At 38.6% G+C, this 21,318-nt stretch overlaps 1 protein-coding gene across 3 annotated transcripts in view; it reads right to left on the bottom strand.

The window, feature by feature from the left end:
- The window catches only part of KDM4C (lysine demethylase 4C), a 518,173-nt gene that overhangs the window by 98,168 nt on the left and 398,687 nt on the right, over positions 1–21,318 (bottom strand). The gene's annotated exons all lie outside the window — the stretch shown is intronic.

Genomic DNA, 21,318 nt, shown 5'->3' with positions numbered 1-21,318 from the left:
GTGGACTTTTTTTTCCATCTGCCCAAGCCTCACTTTTCTACAGAGATGCCACTGAGAAACACAGCAAATATGTGGATAATTAGTCCCTTTTGTGACAGAATGCAAATTTACTCAATAGAGTAATGACTGTCCTGATATGTGTGGTGTAGCAATCAATCTATATAAGAAGATCGATGACCAAACCCTGTGTGGTCTATCTCAGAAAGTCACCGTTAGGATGAGTTGAGTTTTAAAATATGGAAATATTCACCAATCCATAGATCATTTAGAAAATTTCCCTGCTTACTCTAAGATTTAAATATACCAGAGAAGAATAAATTTTTAAAATGAAAAATAATAAAGAAAAAGGAAAAAAAACAAAGTTCCTCTCCTGCATGCTTCATTCACTTCAAAAGGAGTTAACGTAACAGCCCAGTGGGGAGCACCGTTTTCTATAAATGCTAAAATCACCCCACCATGCAGTCTGAGAAGAAAAACATGACAGAAAAAAATAAAAATGGAAAAAGCTTCCATTCCTATGAGGAGGGGGAGTAGGAAAGCTGAAAACCTAAAACCCAGCCTTCTCTACAGGAGCTTCACTATGCTACCATACTCAAGCAAAATTAAATGTTATCTAGGGGACCTAGAGCTGTTCTGGGGTCAAGCATCATGACTCTGCATTTTACAGTGTAAAAGTCAGGTTAACTAACAAGACCAGAAACAGCCCATTTCCCCCCTCCTTTTTGTTGTTTCTCCTCATTCTCTCTAAACAATTAGAATTTATTAAAATCAGCTTTCAGCAAACTTTATTGGCTATTTGAAACAAAGGAGCTGAAAGGAAGCTGGAGACCACCTATTTAAGAGATGAGGCAACTGAAGCCTAAAGAAGATAAGTGACTACCCATTATCATACGGCTCTGGCCAAAAGCCCAGGACACCCCTGGAAGGCTGCCACTCTTTCTCCTTCATCATGTTGCTCCCAGGGTAGTTCCTTGGTTCAAGTTGCTCCTGTCTGGTGGCTTTCTTTCTGGTCTCTAATATGCTTACCTCCTTCCTACTTGAATGTCCACTCCCTTTACCTGGACAACTACTCTGCCCCATCCCTACCCTGATCTTAGTTACTTTACCAGTATCTACTAGTAGGTACTAACATCATACCCAGTTTATGGATGAATAAACGAGGCACAGAACAGTTCATCAAGATCACACAGCTATTAAGAGGAAGGATTGCTTAAAATGCATGGTGGTTTCTATTGCAGGGCACTATGTGGACACTTTCCAAAAGCAGATGACAGACTTCACAGTGCCCATCATTTGTGCTCCAGTAACAATAATCTCTCAAACCTTAAAGGCCACCAACAAATAAGGTTTGTTTCTTGCTCATGTTCCATTGTAGTTATGACTCTCCATCAGATCTTCTTTAATCTGGGATCCAAGGTGGGGAAGTAGCCCCATCTGAACCATTCCATTCCCGCAGATGAGAAAACAGAGTGGTGGTGGCACCACACAGTGGCTCCTACCATGCAGTGGCTCCTAAGGCTCTGGCTTATTAGCAGCATAGGTCATTACAGTGCACAGCTAATTTAAAGCCCTGAGCTCATCATTTTCTTTCCCTAAGTTCCCTAGCACAGTAAAAAGAAACCAACTAACTTCATTAAATTCTTTGTTTCACTTCAATATTCTATAGCAGCCAATACTTGAACCCCCAGAGCCTTGTCTTCTTGTTGCACTTGATTGCAGGTATATAAAGGTAATAATTTGAGTAATTCTTTGCTATCATGTATCATGGACTACCAGTTGAATGTTTCCTAAAATCCTCATAATATTTTTGTCCTCTCCCTACATAATACTTTTAAGCATTTGATCTTCTGCCAACTTACTATCTCCTTGTTAAAGATTTCGACCCATGTTCTCAAAGAGCTATAGTGGACAGAATCTCTCATATCTCACTTTCAAGACAAAGGAACATTAAAGGAGGTGATATGGAAAGAACATAATCTGTCCAACAATTTCACTGTTTAAATGATACAACCTTGTCACATAAAGAACTTATATTCCATTTTTGCCAAAGGCACTTTACATGCAGTAATTCATGATTCCTTATGTCTCTGAATTTTACATCTTATTTTACAAGTAGCAAATATTAGACACTGAGAGATTAAATTCCTTGCCTAAAGTTTTATAGCCAGCAGCAGAACTAGGACAAGAGTCCCTTCTGGTGTTCTTCTCTTCACATATAAATGCTAATCAAGACTCTCTGACAGATCATCTTGAGCTAAAGACAGACAATGCCAGATAAATATCACCACACACACACACCCATGCATACAAACTTACATACACACAGACACACACACACACACACACAGAATATTGGCTCAGAAAAGGGGAGGTGGGCAAAATGCTCCTCAACTATTGAGTACATGAAGGCTGATGAACTGAGAAACTCTTATTTATTTGATAAATAATTAAATAATGTGAGCACCTTTTCATGAAAATACACAATCAGGAAACTGCAGGCCATCCCTGCTTGAGATTCAACCAATGGCTGGAAACACTAATGTTAAATAAGGAAAAACTCTTAATGGTTGGTGCTATATTTTATCATTTCTCCCTATATCTAACCACTTCCTTTTACTGCATACAACTTGATCATTTGTCCCACTGAGCAATAGACATGAGTTCCTTTTATAAGCACTCTGTTTTGCTCCTGCAAATGCTTGACAAAATTGCCAGCTTCGTTCTTTATTCTCTGTAGTCCTTCCTGCCCTCAAGGAAGCACTCTAAAGCAGTTGAGATCAGGAGCAGAACCTGACAACCAGTAGTCTTAAGATGAAGTGTCAAGTCAGCAGACAAATACTTGCTGCAGGACAACCCTTTGGAGGCACCCTGGGATTCCCAAGCAGCAAGCAATCAGAGTTCTGAGTATTAAAGACACAGGAAGTCCTATCCCTTCCAGAGCTCTGGAAGACCCACTGAGAGTTTGTGAAGTCACTCTTAATAGGGTGCCTTCATCCCTGTATCTTACTTGATAACAATATTGGTGAAAATGAAGGACTGGGCTTTCCTTATAACTCTGACTGGATCTCACCTGCTCAGAATCCTGAAATGAATTCAGGTTGGCCTTGAGTCACACACACACTATTCCTAATGGAACTGTTGATTTGAGGCCCTCGGTGCCATTTTTGTGGCCCAGCCTGGAGAGAAAGTACCTTGGTCAATTCTAAGATCATTCATTCATCATTTAAGCATTTCCTGAGTAGAGATTCAGGTCCCTCATGGGGTTCTAGTGATGCCAAGATGAACAGTCACAGTCTATGCCCTAAAGGAATGACAGATTCCTTTGATGGACTTCTTCACAGAACCACCATGAAGAGGCCTTGCACTGGGACAAAGCCCCAGGCAACCCAGAAGGCACTTGATGTCTAAACATCACCTACCAAAATGCATTCCAAAAAATCTCTTTTAGTCAGCTATTAGCTCTCCAGGTTCCTTTTATACAGTTTCTGAAGGAGTAGGGCAATTTATTATGTTCATCCTGACCCTGGAGTTACTGAGGTAACGCCTACCTTCCTTGCCATCACCTGGCCCACCTTTTACTGTTTGTCCCTCTGAACTCATCTCCAATGCCTTACACACTTCTTTTGTTTTATAGACTTTGGAACTTGAAGGATTCCTTCCATCAACATAAATAGGTCTATCTTCATATTTCTTCATGCAGTATAATTATTCTACTTCCCATTTTCCCCCTCATCCCTGCAGGCTCTGGGACCATGGGGTGTTTAATGTTTGTCAATAGAAATGCCAGATGTGACTCTGGCATTTATGGTTGCCAACCAACATCTTCAAAGTGGATGAATGCCAAAGACACACTAGTGGAGATATTTTTAGTCAATGGGGCTGTACCACCTGTGAGAACTGATGATTTTCTCTGATTTTTCATACATTTACATGGAGGACAATAGACAGGCTTCTTTCTGCTTTTCTTCATTTGCAGTGAGTTTGGTATTGGGCACAGGAAAGAATATTTCCCTAAAGTTATTTAAAATTCTTTGGGTGCCAGGCTAGCTAAATCATAAATTTATGGAATTCCGTTCTGTTAGACTAAGTCCTTCCCGTAGCACTTTAGTTATCCAGTTATTCTTTATTTTCTTTCCTATAAACACTTGGCCCATTTCCCAAAGTCCATTCCATATCTATGTGTCTCCTTGCCACATAAAAAAGATTCAGGAAAGGAAAAGGAACAATAACATTTCAGGTTTATTGGCAGCACTAAGTGAAGTAATCCCCTACACATCCACTTTTCTTACAGGAAGACCACTCACTCAACATTTCCATTCACCTGCCTGATGAGAGTCTTACAAATATTTTAAAAGGGTAATTTGGAAGAGTTACAACAGCAGAAGTTGTTTGAGCCATGGCATTAGTTTCTGTCATTTGCCTTAGGTTTGCCTGAACATTTACACAAGTGAATCACTGCCTATTTATTAATCAGGTCAATCAAGATCCAAACTACTTGCTTTTAGTACTCTTACCATGTGGTCTTTAAAATGTTTGCTTACAAATCTCCCAAAAGAATTCTGTAAAATTAGATTCCTCCTTGCATATTTAAAAATTGACCCATAAAAGATATATATTTAGATTTTAAGTTTGAAGAGATATTAAGAATACCATTTTTCAGCATAGAATTCCAGGATATAATTATTCATGCACCTTAAATATATTTTTATCAAACTTTGGGACTTAGAAATTTGGCCTGATTCAATTTGTGGGGAATTTTCTACTATATATATATATATATATAACCTAAATGACAAAGCCAGTCATCATTATTAAACCAATCTGTCAAAATGGATTTATCAAAAAAGTCTGACTATATTTTAAAAATCAAATGAATGTCTTACATGCACCTCCGTGTCAAACATTTCACTTCTGAATTCTAATTCTAAGAAAAATAATTTAACAGTTTAAGATAGAAAGAATACCCCCTAACTATATAACGGCTTGAACAGAAATTTTTTTCTTGTTCACCTAACTGGCTGGCAAATAGTTTAGTGGGATAGCATCCCTCCATAATCAGTTAAGAACTCAGCTGATGAAAGTGCCACCCTATCAACATGTAGTTTCTGGGGTCTCTCTAGAGGTCAATTCCATCCCAGAAAACAGCGAGGAGGCAAGCACATAGAGGGACTTAAGAGCCAAGACTGGGAGTAACAGATACCTCTTCTACTCCCAAACCTGTAGCTAGAGCTCCTACCTGCAAGGGAGAATTAATAATGTAAACTAGCTTTGCATTCAAAAAGTGAACACAATGGATTTCAGTAAGGAGCTGGAAGGTAAGGCACACTATTTTTGCAATAAACTTATGGCCTACATGTAATTACATGCTGCCCTCTTCAGGATTATCATCTCATTTTTCTTTGCTTTGCCCTTTCAAATCTTGACCTCAGAACCTATACCTTTGTTTGCCTAGTGTATTAGTCAGCCAAAGGGGTGCTGATGTAAAATATCAGAAATCGGTTGGTTTTAATAAAGGGTATTTATGTGAGGTAGAAGCTTACCCTTACCAGGCCGTAAGTTACTTCCCTCATCAAAGTCTTTTGCCATGTGTTGGAGCAAGATGGCTGTAATGTCTGCAAGGGTTCAGGCTTCCTGGGTTCCTCTTTTCCCAGGGCTTGCTTTTCTCTGGGTTCAGGGTTCCTCTCTTCCCAGGGCTTGTTTCTTTTTCCTCACAACCAAGCTCCTCTGTGTGCTTACTTTCTGGGGCTTTAGCTCAAAACTCCCAACTCAAAACACCAACATCAAAACTCAAACTCTGTCCCTTGCCATGCCTTTTATCTGTGAGTCCTCATCCACCAAAGAGCAGAGACTCAGCACCCTACTGAGGTGGCCCAATCAAAGCCCTAATCATAATTTAATTATGCCTAGGTACAGACTAGTTTACAAATATAATCCAATATCTATTTTTGGAATTCATAACCTTTTCAAATTGCTACACTCCACCCTCTGAGTTCCAAAAAGACATTACAATATTTTTAAAAAATACCTTAAATCAGTAACAACACAAATACTAAATCACATCACAATCAATTTAAAGAAATACAGTTTGTCTTGGGGCAAAGTCCCCATCTGCTATAGACCTCTGAAACTTACAAAACAATTCATCTGCTTCCAATGCACAAATGGACAAAGGATAAACATTTTCATTACAATAAGGAGAAATTGGGAGGGAAACATGAATTATGGGTCCAGAACAGTTCAATAAACCTGCAGGGCACCCTCCATTCAAAGCTTGAAAGTCATTCTTTTTATTTTTTTTATTTATTTTATTTTTTATTTTATTGACTTTGTAATAATATTACATAAAAAAAATATATATGAGGTCCCATTCAATCCCACCCCCCCACCCCACCTCTCCCCCCCCCCCAGCAACACTCATTCCCATCATCATGACACATCCATTGCATTTGGTAAGTACATCTTTGGGCACCTCTGCACCTCATGGTCAGTGGTCCACATCATGGCCCATACTCTCCCCCATTCCATCCAGTGGGCCCTGTGAGGATTTACAATGTCCGGTGATTGCCCCTGAAGCACCATCCAGGGCCGCTCCATGTCCCAAAGATGCCTCCACCTCTCATCTCTTCCTGTATTTCCCCATACCCATCAGCCACCCTGTCGACTTTTCCCAATCCAATGCATTCTTAAGATGATGGTTTCTTCCTCCTGGGACCTTATGGGAACCCTTTCCACAGGCTTGCCCAATGGTCATTTTCTTGGTTCCACCCTCATCAAGCATCTGGGTGTGGACCAAGCTCCAGACTTCACCCTCCAAGACTGTTGAGGTGATTGCCAAACTTTACCCAATCTTTGGTTAGAGTCTTAACCCCGCTAATACAGTGATGTGAAGACAACATTCCCTCTAACATTTGGCATACAGGCTCATCCTTTTCAGAGCAACAAGTTGACCACCTGGCCTTCCCTAATCCATGGGGGACAGGTGCACACCTCTCAAACCTATGGTGTGCTGACTTTTAACCGCCTTACTCCTTGAGGAATGCGCTCCACCCTCTCTGTATCCTGGGATGGCAAAACTCTCTCCAACTATTGGGTGGGAATATCCATCCTCTTTCAACTGCTGGTGCAAACTCACCCTGTCTGTACACATGGGTGGGGTTCCTCTCTTGGCCCAAAGCGATGTCTTAATTCCAGATCTCAGGTTCCATGAGAATCTGTTTCTCCTTCAATCTCTCTTTTCCATGTCCCTTTTAGTCTAAGCTGACAGTGGTTTTGTTCATACAGCTCTCTCAGAAAGTTTGTTTGTTTAGCATGCAAGAAGTAGGGGTTCAAGCCATCAGACATTAAAACTTTCCACAAGTCTTTCCAAGATAACTGCATCTTCAATACTGATTTACAAGTTCCGAGTTTAGTTAAGTCTTCAAATGGGGCACTATCGGGAAGTGGATATGGTTCAATGGACAGAGTTTCTGTCTAACATATAGGAGGTCCAGGGTTCAATACCCAGGGCCTCCTGGCCCATGTGGCAAGTTGGCCCACATAGAATGCTGCCACGCACAATGAGGGTCTCCCCACAGAGGGGTGCCCCCTGCACAAGGAGTGGCCCCCACACAAGGAGTGCAGCCCCACACAGGAGGGCAGACTGCCCAGGAGTGGAGCCGCGCACACAGAGAGCTGACGCAGCAAGACGACACAACAAAAAAGAGACACAGAGAACAGACAATATGAGATGCAGCGACTAGGGAGCTGAGGTCGAACAAGAGAATGATCACCTCTCTCCCACTCTGGAAGTTCCTAGGATGGGTTCCTGGAGCCGCCTAATGAGAATACAACAGACAGAGAAGAACACACAGAGAATGGACACAGAGAGCAGACAACAGAAGGGGGGAAGGAGGCGGGGAGAAAGAAGAAAAATAATTTTTAAAAAATAAAAATAAATGGGGCACTATCTTCTGGGAGCTTGATTCCCAAAGGCTTGGAATTCCCAGTCATCAGTTTTTGTTTTCTTTGTGCCCAACAGTTCAGTCCTCAGTGTATTTCCTTCATCTAGCATTTTGCTATAAGCCGTGAGGAGAAGCCAAGTCACATTCTCTGGGTTTACTTTGGAAAGTTCTTCAGCTAAATGTCCAGGCTCACCATTTTCTGCCTTCCATAAAGTTTAAAACACAGATCACCCTTCCTCCATTTTCCAATAATAGTTTCAACATTTACTTTTAAGGCATCATAGAAAGTCTCTTGAGCATCCATATTACTATCAACAGTCTCTTCAAAGCAATCTAGACCTTTTCCATCAAATATTTCACAATTCTTCCAAAAGAAAAAAAAATACCCCATATCCACTTATAAAACTGTTTCAGCATTTTGTTATTTGCAAAAGCACTACCCCACCTCTGGTACCAAATTCTGTATTAGTCAGCCAAAGGGGTGTTGATGCAAAATACTAGAAATCAGTTGGTTTTAATAAAGGGCATTCATTTGGGGTAGAAGCTTACAGTTACCAGGCTGTAAAGCATAAGTTACTTCCCTCACCAAAGTCTTTGGCTACATGTTAGAGCAAGATGTCTGCCAATGTCTGCCAGGGTTCAGGCTTCCTGGGTTCCTCTCTTCCCAGGGCTTGCTTCTCTCTAGGCTCGGGGTTCCTCTCTTCCCAGGGCTTGTTTCTCTTTCCTGACAACCAAGCTCCTCTGTGTGCTTACTTCCCTGGGCTTCAGATCAAACTCTTAACATCAAAATTCCAACTCTGTCTTTTGGCATGCCTTTTATCTGTGAGTCCCCACCGAACAAGGGGCAGAGACTCAACACCCTACTGATGTGACCCAATCAAAGCCCTATCATAATTTAATCACACTCAGGTACAGATCAGTTTACAAACATAATCCAATATCTATTTTTGGAATTCATAACTATATCAAACTGCTTACCTAAGAGTAATGCAATTACTCTGTAAAACGAAAGAGCTAGTGGGAAAAGGAGAATAAGCAACTGTTTCAAGACACATTCATGCAATTTTAGGAAAGAGAATGTATGAAAGTTAAGGATGCAGAAATTCTCTCAAAACTACCAGTACACTGTATCCCTAAGAAAGTGTTCACATACCCTTGCGGTATACAGATCTCAGTTTAAAAATCACTGCCATATATAATATTAGAAAACATACAGGATCACAGAATTCTTATGTTAAAAGTACAAGGGCACTTTACAGAGATAAAAACTGAGGTAAAAGGAAGTTTGTCCAAAGTTACTCTTCTTAATATTTATAATAAGGTTGTTTCTTTACTCCAGCAAACTCATTTTTGCCTTTGACTTAAATGGACATTTCTAACTTCTTATTCCATGTACTACAGAAAACAGAACATAGCAGGCCTGGACTTGCTATCCGTTGAAAGCCTTACTTAGAAGATTGGTCTTTGGCTGGTCCTTCAGAACTTGAATTTTAGGATGATTTCCACCATTCCCTGATAAGGGCAGTTTACTGCCTAAACTGTTTGTATATACAATATGGTTCAGGCTAAATACCTGCTTTCCTTCTGGGAGTCTGGAATTCTGGTATGTGCCAGTCAGAGGGTGCCCATTTAAAACCCAAACAAAACACTTGGGTGGTGAGTCTCTAACGAGTTTCCTGGGTGGGCAACATTTCACATATGTGTCACAAATTATTGCTGGGGGAATTAATCGCATCCTCTGTGACTCCACTGGGAGAGGACTCCTGAAAGTTTACACGTGATTTCCTCTGGATTTCAACCAATGAGATTTTTCCTTTGCTGATTGTTTAGTACCCTTATTCTGTAATAAATCATAGCTGTAAGTACAACTATATGCTGAGTCCTATAGGTCTTCCTAGCAAACCATCAAACCTGTGGGTAGTCCTGGATACCTCCCCAGACACGCATATAAATTACATCTGACAGACAAGTGTAGATCCATTTCAGGATATTAAGAATATAGTAGGAAGAGAGAAATTTCAGGAAATTTTTAATTTAAGTTATGCTTTTAGATGCAAAACCTCTAGAAAAAGATGAAGGGCACTTATATTCAATTTAATTTTATTTTTTCTTTGCGTGTTTGTTTTTTATTTATTAGAGAAGTTATGGGTTTATAGAATGATCACACATATACAGGATTCTCACATACCATCCTATTGTTAACACCTTGCATTAGTTTGGTAGATTTGTTGCAACTGATGAAAGAACTTTTATAGTTACAGTATTATAGACCATAGAACAATATACTTTTAAAATGACAGACAATAATGAAAACCATATCAAAATACAAATCTTGGTCTTGGCTAGTAAATAAAGCAGGGATTCTGTGAGAATTACTAATAAGATATCAGAAAGGAACTGTCCATATTGAATTGAACAATTAAGGGGAATAGGAATATGGAATTGTGACCATTACTAAGAAAATAATGTGTCCAGAATTAAAAAATGACTCAGAAAGTTATATTTTAGCCACAAAGAACATCTCTCTGCCAAAAGCTTTCCCCATGGCCCTCTTACTGGGTTCACTAGGCAAAAAATATTTTTACAAGGCATTTTCCCAAATTTTATACTTCACTTTTTTCTTTTGACTTTACAAGTAATGAATGCTTCCTGTAAAAAGAAAAAAGTGGTAAATTACAAATGTATATATTTTTTAAAAATCAACCACAATATGGCACATTTTTCTTAGTATTTTCCTATGCATTTTTTTAATTGGGAAAATTGTGTATGTATAATTTTCCTTTTAATTTTTCTCATCAACTATGTTTCTGAAGAATTATTAGTGACATGAATGAAATAGGTATTTTTAGATAGTCACATGTGGAAACTGGAGGTCCCCAAGACCAGAGCTGGCCTGAGAAACCCAAGGTGAGAAAGTTACTACACGTTTCCTGCCATGTCTCAGGCTTACATTTGACCAAGAAAAAGAAAGGAATAGTAAGCACAAATGCCTTTCTCACTTGAGTGACTGGTCTGGCAAGCTGAGGACCTATACCACAAGCTGTGTTGTCTTGATGGAGTAACATCTCATACTGCTGGGGCCCAGTCGCTGTGTTGAAAGACTTGGGGATTATGATGCACTTTCTAAGGCCTTCCTGTGAATCTCAGAGCTTACCTTCGCCACAGCCATCTGCCATGACCATAGAACCTGTGGGTCTCTGTGGCCCTCAGGAGAGCCAGTACCTGGGGTTGAATCTACTTTGGCTGTCTCTGGGATCCTGCTGAGGCATGAGTGTGACCCCTCTGATGACCTCCCAACTCTTTTTTGGAGACTCATAGCCATATAAACTCATTTGTCTTTGCCATTTCCCCCTTTTACTCAAGGTCAAAAAGCAGTTTTTAACACCCGTACAGTAGTTTTTAACACCTGTAATACATGTAGGCTGAGATATTCTGCTGGTCTGAGTTGACCCTTTTATTCAAGGTCTTTTTCTTGTTATATCACCAGCTAGTGCTTGGTGGTAATCCCTTGGCGCCAGGGAGGCTCATCCACAGGAGTCATGTCCTGCGCTGGGGGGAAGGTAATGCATTTACATGCTGAATTTGGCTTAAAGAGGGGCCACATCTGAGCAACACGTAAGCTCTCAGGAGGTAACTCTTAGGCACCCTGCAGCTCTGAGCCTAGTTCATATTTCAGGCACACAGGCTCATAAGCATAGTCATCTGTATCAAGGCTCATTGTTGGACCATCCTTATTTGTTGGTCTTTGCCACTGCACTTGGGGGAATGTTGTTGTTCCATTGGGGAATGTGATAGAGCTGCCCTGGCTAGGAACTCAGCACTCCCTCAGTTGTTGTCTTTAACTGTAACTACTATGAAAATAACCGATCATTTTTATGTACCCTGTATACATGCCTTGGAGAACTCCCTCTCAACCATGTGGCCCCCATCAATAACACCCCACACCACTGTTCCTCTCCTGCCATAGTTGAACTTCTCTAAACTTCTAAAACTTCTTAAAATGAACCTAATATATTGCCAAATTCCATTAATAGTAAAATGGAATATAGTGATGAGTTTAAAGGTTACAGAATACATACTAATATAAAAAAATAAAGTAAAGTAAAAATAACTGGGGTATTTAAAAATGAAAAAATTAAAAACCTTTATTTTTGACACTTTGCCTTTCATCACTGCAATAAGTGTTGCCCTGTATGTACAGTGGCAAGGTAATTTCTTTCATTTCTCCCTCAGTGTCTACACCCTTTCTTTTTTTTTTTCTAATTATTAGTTTTGTCTTCACAAAAGTTTCAGATCACAGTAATTCACATATACAATATAGGGTACTGATATATGCGCACCAATGTTCATAGCAGCATTTTTCACTATTGCCAAAAGCTGGAATCAACCCAATGCCCATCAACAGATGAATGGATAAATGAAATGTGGTATATACATACAACGGAATACTACTCAGCTATAAGAAGGAATACATTACAAACACATGTGATAACATGGATGAATCTTGAGAACCTTACATTGAGTGAAGCAAGCCAGGCATTGAAGGACAAACACTACATGATGTTTCTGATATGAAATAAGTAAACCACCTGTCTCAGAGTTAGAGACTGGATGATAGGCTTAAAGGAAGTGGGGGGAGAGGAAAGTTGCGAGCTGACACCTACATGGGTGAAATCTATGATAAGCTGCAGGTAAGTACTTGTACAGGGAAGGGATAAAATGAGGGCATAGGGATACCTTTGGGTGGGGCTTTGAGGGCTTGAGGGGGCTAGGGATGGGAGGATGGGTCAGATGGCCCAAGAAATTGGGGGGAGGGTGGGGGAACATTTGGACATAGGAGATTGTCAGGTATGTGGTTGAAACTATAATGTTGAGAAAACTCATTAGAAAATATAATAAGGAAGTTTACCTGTTTAAGATGCTTAAGGGGGGACATCTGACACAAGGCAGGCTTCCATGGAGTGTGTGAGTGCTCATTTTGTCATAGTGGGTTATATCAGTGGGTGGAGACCCATACAATGAGTGTGAAGGTGTACCCACATCCTGGGGAGGACTGATGTTCTCCAACAGAGGGAATTGTGTCTCTCAAGAGAATTGGTGGCTGCCAGTGGGTTAGGGCAGTCAAGTATGTCAAGTTCTCATCATTGTTGCAAGTATCTGTGAATATGGTCCTTCAAGTAATGAAGACTGACTGTCACTGTGGGTGCTGTGGGGAGGGGGAAGAGAGGTATTTAATAGGTGGAATCAGGGTAACTGTGGGCAATGGAAGTGTTCCACAAGATCATGCAATGATGGACATAGGACATGTTAAATTACACCAAAAATGTATAAAAATATATAGGCTAAAATGTAAACCATAAGGTAAAACATAAGATAACTAAAAATTTAGAAAATAGTATAGTCTAAAATATAAATCATAATGTAAACCAAAATGTAACCTTAGTTGAAAGCTATGTTTCAATATCTGTACCTCAGCTACAGCAAACATAATATGAACATGTAAAAATATCATTTCTGGGGAAGGGACAAAGTATTTGATATTGGAGCACCCTTTTCTTTCTTGATTCCACCACACTCTGGAAGCAGTACAGGCAGCAGAGAAGTTGAGCCTAAGGTAGAACAGCATCTTTAATTGACCAAACTGCAGGTGCTCCATTTTGAATGCTAACGACCTGTGTTCCAACAACATGTCTGATAATGAAAGCTTCAAAAACAGGTCCGTTTCTCAACATCTGTCAGCCCGGTCTCAACATCTGCTTTCAAAAAATATATATCACACCCAGACAGAACTTTTATCAATGAGTGATAGTTTCACCTTAACTAAAATATGTTCAGTTGCTTTGATGTGCTGTAGGAAAGTTGGATTCAGGCTGACAGATACAAAGCGGAGTCCCCAAGAAACAAGCCTCTGGGCCTGTGATGTGCTATAGTATTAACAGCTCTACTTCTGAGATGCCTCTTAAAATGCCTCCATGCTGCAAGAGAGGACCCCAGGATGTACAAAAATCAATAACATAATGCACCATGGAAAGAACCTGATTCTAATCACAATTTTGTGGCTATAACAGGGCATATGTTGGACTTAATCACAAAGGTAGGAGACTCTAGGGAGGGAGGATAAATTAGTCAAGAGATGTCACTTTACCCACACATTAGGACAAGAGATACAACTTAAAATAACTGAGGACAAATTTCTAGAGATCCAGGGGAAAATGATAGGTGACATATTATGTTAGGCAAGATCCATGGATTGACTAAAGCATGAGCTCATGCTAGAGATGATGATGGCTATTCCCATCTAGGCTAAGAAACACTATTACGAACAAGATGGGATGGGGTGGTAGGAGGTGAGATGCCATGTAGTTTTCCAGTTCTACCTGAACTGGGCTTTTCACAGTGAGCCTCCATTATTATTACTGTTGTTCTTTTGTATAGATTCCTAATCTATCAGGAATAACACAATTTAATAACACAATTTAAGTTTCAAAAGCTCAATATGGCAAGAAATTAATGAATTTTGTGGTAAGAGGACAGGCTTTACAGTAAAAGGCAGACCAATTTAGTCTTAGCATAGCTTCTCTCCATACATGTATGCCTTGAATTAGTGGTTTAACTTTCCTCTTAGTCTCCTTAAAATCACCTCCATTTCCAGTAAAAATGGGGTGGGATAATGCCTATCATAAAGTGTCATGACAGCAAGAACTTTGGCTTTCTGTTTATTGTTGTAGTTACTGTTTCATCACGGAATGGAGCCCAGAAAGGGGCCTGGCAAAGTGGGGACTGAAATATGCAATGCATATAGAACTACTGAGGACCACCAATGAGAATGCATATAATGGCACTGAGCATAATGTCCAATGCATGATGGACATATGATAAATGTTAGTTCTATCCTGTAAGCTGTGTTACACCACTGCTCCTTTCCATGAATGGCAGCAAGTAAGGGTTGGCTTATTTTAAGAATAAACACTCAAGACAAATCATTGTAACCAAAATCTAAGTTTTACCCCTCTGGCAGGTTGAATTATGCACCCCAGAAAAATATGTTCTTAATCTTAATTCATTTTTGTGGGTATGAACCCCAGTGTAAACAGGATGTTTCGAAGATGAAATTTTTAGGCAATGGCCAGCTGAATCAGTAAAGGTCCTAATCTTATTACCAGAAGCTTATAGAGAAGGCAATAGGGGAAAAGCCATAAAGAGAGTGGAAGCTGGAAGTCAATGGAACTCAGAAGAGAAAGAAGACACTGCCATGTGCATTGCCATATGACAGGAAATCCAAGGAAACTTCAAGCATCACCAGCCAGAAGATACTGACCCCAAAAAGAAGGCAAGCATTCTAGCTTCTGAGACCATGAGCCAATAAATTCCTGTTGTTATGGCAACCCACTGTATGGTATTTGTATTAGCAGTTGGAAAACTAAAGCAAACCTAAGTAAAAATCTTCCAAAGTGACCAAAGAAAATGTTGGGGCGGGGGGAGGGGGCATCTTTTTTCATTAGTTTGTCATTCCTTAGTGATGATAAAGTTAAATGACTAAACAGGTCAACTGAACTAAAAAAAAAAAAAAAAAGAAACATGACAGCAACAACTAAAATCACTAAGTACTATACTCCCAAACAGAGCCTCTGTCATAGACAAAACTAATTATAACTTACTTACCTACATGCTAAGAACTACTAGACTTGATCACACAACTTTTGGTTGACAATTTGCGTACTCTGGATCACATCTACCATCATAGCTGGCATGCTTTCCTACAGGGTCCACCTGGGCAGAATATTGTTTTATATCCCTATTTTTGCTGTTTGCTGTTTTACATATACAAAAGAGGAAGACCACCATCCTCAAAGATGAAAATCATCCTTTCAACCATATTTACTGGAAGATTTTGTCACACATCCTTTGTGAATCTCAAAATTAATGACTGCCAATAAAGTGTACACCTTTCCATGTAATACGTACATTCTTATATGCAGAGACAGCAAGGCTATGCCAGTGTGCTGATGCTAGATGTTGTATGCCAGGCTCACTCACTAGCTCAGTGATGATGTATACAGCAGCCACAAAAACTCAGCAAACATCTACAATGATCTAGTCTTTTGGGGTTGCTCTCAAATAATTAAAACTGGAAAGAGTGAATAGGTAATTGTAAAGTAGAATTTAATAAATGACCTGAGATGCTGCAAAAGTTTCTACATTTTAAAAATATGTATTAGCAATAATACATACTTTACCTAAGACTTGCTTACAAACATAAAGTAGTTGAAAATTATACACAGCTTTCTCTAAAAAGTTTTTGCCCTGTTCAAGTTTGAAGAAGAGCTTATATAAAAATTGCTTATACATTTAAAAGGTTCAAAATGTTAAGAAATAAGTCCAACAATGCCATGTTTCTTCTCTATAATGTGAGATGCATTTACAATCTTTCCTTTTGAAGACAGGCTTAGTTTTAAGTTCTTTAGACAGCAAATTCCTGTCTAGGACTGTCGTATTAAAAGCTGTTAATGTTAAAATAGCGGTTCTGATGAACAAAACCCATGTGCCCACATCAGCATGAGTTAGAGTTCTGAGATACCTGCCGTTCATGCATTCTATTTAGAGGATAGATTTATGACTCTATGCACCTCCATGAGGCTTTTAGCTGCCTTTGATACACCAACAGTTTGTCAAAACCTTCCAGCAGGGGAGTGGATTTGGCTCAACGGATAGAGGGTCTGCCTACCACAGGGAGGTTCAGGGTTCAAACCCAGGGCCTACTGACCCGTGTAATGAACTGACCCATGTGCAGTGCTAATGTGTGCAAGGAGTGCCCTGCCACACAGGGTGTCCCCCGCATAGGGGAGCTGCACACGCAAGGAGTGGGCCCTATAAGCAGAGCTGCCCAGCACAAAAAAAGTGCGGCCTGCGCAGGAGTGGCTCCACAAACACAGAGAGCTGATGCAGCAAGATGATGCAACAAAAAGGGACACAGATTCCCAGTGCCGCTGACAAGAATATAAGCAGACACAGAAGAACACACAGCAAATGGACACAGAGAACAGACAACTGGTGGGGGGGGGGGGGGGAGGGTGGGAAAAGGGAGAGAAATAAATTTTTAAAAATAAATAAATCTTTAAAAAAAAACCAAAAACCTTCCAGCAGACCTGATGCCAGGCCAGAGCGAGCTAGACTTTGACAAGGTCCTACAAGGTTCACAATACCATGTAAATATTTTCAAACTTAATTTAAGAATAATTCCCCCATTCTCTTGCAGCCCACATCTTCCAAGTACCTAAATAACACAGGAATTATATTTTTTAGTACTGCATACATTTAATACCCTTTGAAATGGAAAACAAAACACAGGGAGCAGATGTGGCTCAAGTGGTTGTGTGCCCTCCTCCCACATGGTAGGTCCTGGGTTTAGTTCCTGGTGCTTCCTGAAAAAATGAAAACAAACAACAAGCAAAACAAATGAAAAAACTAACTCAGGAAAGCTGATGCAACTCAGTGGTTGAATACCGGCTTCCCACATATAAGGTCCAGGATTCAATCTCTGACCCACAGTACCTCAAAAAAAAAAAAAAAAAAAGAGAAGAAACAAAAATAGTGTACCTGAACTGAGAAGATCAAATACTAGAAACAATCAACTTTTTATCTCTGTGTTGGCTTTCAGTCTTTGAGAAGATCAAGGAGCTACTTAACTCAAAAATGAGTATAGCCTAATGGCAAAGAGCATGGGACTTAGGTCAGGAGTATGTATCAATCGTTAAATAAATAACTTAATTACCATAAACCTTGGTTTCTCATCTATAAGGATCATCATCATCTCATAACAGTTTATTATTGAAACTGACAGAGTACCAGACATTGTAATAACAGCATATATATCTTATGTAATACTCGATGAGAAAATGTGTATGATGATGAAACAGTGCAAACTAAAACCTAGTATCTTTCTTGGTTAATGATTTTGGCAGCAGGATTTTAGTTATAAAAATAACTTCCTTAAATCAGAACTATCTAAATGAACTAAGAGTAGAAGCATTATTGTGAACTGAGATCTATGCCAAAAGGCTTCTGAGAAGAAGATTCTACCCTCCAAAATCTAAACTTGTCCATAAAAAGAATAAACCCTGAGTTTAGGATGGAGTGTTTGTATGCACAAGGACTATAGCTCTCATTTCCCAAAACATTCCCATTTCCCCTCTCATCTACATTCTTTCTTATTCTCCTATTTTCCTTCACCATTTTCTCTTCTCCTATATTACTGAGCTATTATTATTATTAGTCAATACCACTGTCATTCTAGTAACATTATATACTTAATTTTTTTAGTTAAAATATATCTCACATTAAAATATAACTCACATGAAGTGGAATTCACCTTTTAATGTGTACACTTTTATAAGTTTTGAAAGAAGAATATTGTTGCATCACCTCCTCCATAATCAAGATATTTAACAGTTCTATCACCACAGAAGAGTCCTTTGTGCCCTTCTGTGGTCAGCCATTCCACCAGGTATGCATAGTCTCTGGCAGCCACTAATTTTTCCCATCCCTATAATAGGTTATGCTTTCTCTAGAAGGTAATATAAATGGAATTATACATTTATGGAGTCTTTTGAATCTGGCTTCTTTAACTCAGCATAATACATTTAATATTCATCCATATAGATGCATGTAAGTAGTTTATTCTTTTTTAGTGCTGAGTAGTATTCAATTGTATGGCTATACCATGATTTGCTCATTCATTTGCCAACTGAAAAACATAGGGTGTTTACAAGTTTTGGGTGATTACGAATAAATAAAGCCACTAGACACATTCACTTAAAATGTTTTGTGTGAACTCAAATTTCATTCTCTTAGGTAAATTCCTAAGTAGGATTACTGAGGGGTATGGTAGAGTGTATGTTTAACATTATAAGAAACCGCTAGTTTTCCAAAGTGGCTAATTTTGTCATCCCAGCAGCAAAGTATAAGAATTCCATTTGTTTGGTATCTACATCACCACCTGGTATTGTTGTTTATCTTGATATTAATCATTCCAGAGCTATGTAATGACATCTCATTGTGATTTTATTTGCATTTACCTAATAAGGACATTAAGTATCTTTTCTTGTGCTTAAGTGTTATCCATATATGTCCTCCAGTGAAGTGCAAGGCCAAATTTTTGCCAAATTTTTATAGGGTTGTTTATTTTATTGTTGAGTATCAGAAGTTCTTATACCTTCCAAACAAGTCTTTTATCAGATCAATGTTTTGCAAATATTTTTTCTCATCTGTCTGGTATTTTCAACCTCTTACCAGTCTTTTGAAGAACAGAAGTTTTTACTTTTTATTAAGTTCAATTTTTCTTTCATGGGTCAAGATTTTTAGCTTTTCCATTTCAAATTTTTCATTGCTAGCATATACAAATATAGTGGATTTTGTACCTTGTATCCTGAAATCTTGATAACTCACTTACTAGTTTTATTAGCTTTTTCTGTAGACTCTTTGGGATTTTACATAAATAACCATGTTGTCTTTTAATGAGTACAACTTCCATTATTTATCTTGCTTTATTCTACTGGCTAGAACTTCCATTTAGTATGATGTTGAATGGGAGAGATGAGAGCAGAAATACCTGCCCTGTTCCCAAGAATTCAGTATATTAGAATTCAGTATATTGCCATTAAGTATGATGCTAGCTCTAGATAATTTGTAAAGGTCCTTTATCAGATTGAGGAAGTTTCCTTCTACTCTTAGCTTGTTGAGACTTTTTTCAGGAAGAGAGGTTGAATTTTGTCAGATGCTTTTTCTAGATCTACTTTTCCAGTCATTCTTTGGCCTGCTGATATGATGAATTAGACGTTGATTTTCAAAATTTGAACCAGCCTTGCATTCCCAGGATAATCCTACATAAGCCTCTTTTATATACAACTGATTAGTTTGCTAGTATTTTATTGAGAATTTTTGCATCAATATTCATGAGGGGTTTTAGTTTATAGTTTTCCTTTCTTATAATATCTTTGCCCAATATGGGTATCTAGGTAATGCTGGCCCCATATAACGGTTTGGGAAGTTTCCTCCCTGCTTCTTTTTTTTTTGAGTCTGAGTAGGATTGGTATAATTTTCTCATTTTATATTTGGTAGAATACCCCATGTAGGCCTGGAGTTTTATTTGTGGGGAGGATTTTAATTACAAAGTTTGCAATATACACTTTTACTTAATCCCAACCTACCTTCTAATAATATTATTCCACCTCAAGCATAGCAAAAGTCCTTCATAACAGTATACTCCCAAATTCCTCCTTCTCATGCCTTGTTCTGTAATTGTCATATATTTCACTTTAATATATGTTATAAATCACAACACAGTTCTATTTTTGTTTTACCTTCATTTTAATCATTTCTAGAGAACTGCATTTTCTTGTGTAAATCCAAGTTTCTATCTCCCTGAAGAAATTCCTCCAACATTTCCTATAATAAATAGGTCTTCTGGGAGTGAAATATCTACGTGTTGTGGGTTTTTTTTGTCTGAAATAATCTTTATATCCTCATTTTTTTAATGATATTTTTGATGGACAAAGAATTCTTGCTTGACAGTTGTTTTATAGTAGTTTTATTTTCATTTCTTTTAGCACTTTAAAGATGTCACTGTTTTCTGCTTTACATAGCTTTTGTCAAGATAATCCCTACCTATAACGTGTCTTTATTCTCTTGCTTCCTTCGAAAATTTCTCTTCATATATGGATTTCAGCAATTATGGTGTATGGTGTATTTAGGTTTATAGTGGGTTTTTAAAAAGGGGACATTTATCCTACTTGATATCCTTTTGAATTTGTTGAATAGGCTTGCCCATTATATGTTCAAATATTTTTTCATCCTGTTATTTCTCTCTTACCGTTCTGGAATCCCAACTAATATGTATGTTAAACTGTTCGGAATTGTTCCACTGTTCTCTTCCATTTTCTTCCAATCCTTTTCTTTTTGTGTTTTAGTTTCAGTAATTTCTATCATCCTATTATCAAGTTAAATGACTCTTTTCTTGGCTGCATTGAGTCTATTGATGAGCCCACCAAAAATAGTCTTCATCTTTGTTATCTTTTTATTTCTAGCATTTCCATTTAACTGTTCCTTATAGTTTCTATTGCTTTTTCCTAAATTCCCCATCTGCTAATGTATGTTGTCCACCTTTTCCATATAGACCCATGAACATATTAATTATTCACAGCAGCTATATTCAAAATAGCCCAACACTAGTACAACGCAAATGTCCTTCAAGTGAATGGTTAAAAAAACCTCAATACAACCTTACATTGGAATTCTACATAGAAATAGAAAAACTATTGATATACGTAATAACTTGGATGAGCCTTAAAGGGATTATCCTTGGTTAATTTCAAAAGGTCAC

Source organism: Dasypus novemcinctus, chromosome 8 (genome assembly GCF_030445035.2).
Source record: "Dasypus novemcinctus isolate mDasNov1 chromosome 8, mDasNov1.1.hap2, whole genome shotgun sequence".
In the NCBI taxonomy this organism is placed as follows: Eukaryota; Metazoa; Chordata; class Mammalia; order Cingulata; family Dasypodidae; genus Dasypus; species Dasypus novemcinctus.
The sequence above is the reverse complement of the archived record's forward strand: the minus strand, read 5'-3'. Positions and strand labels throughout refer to the sequence as shown.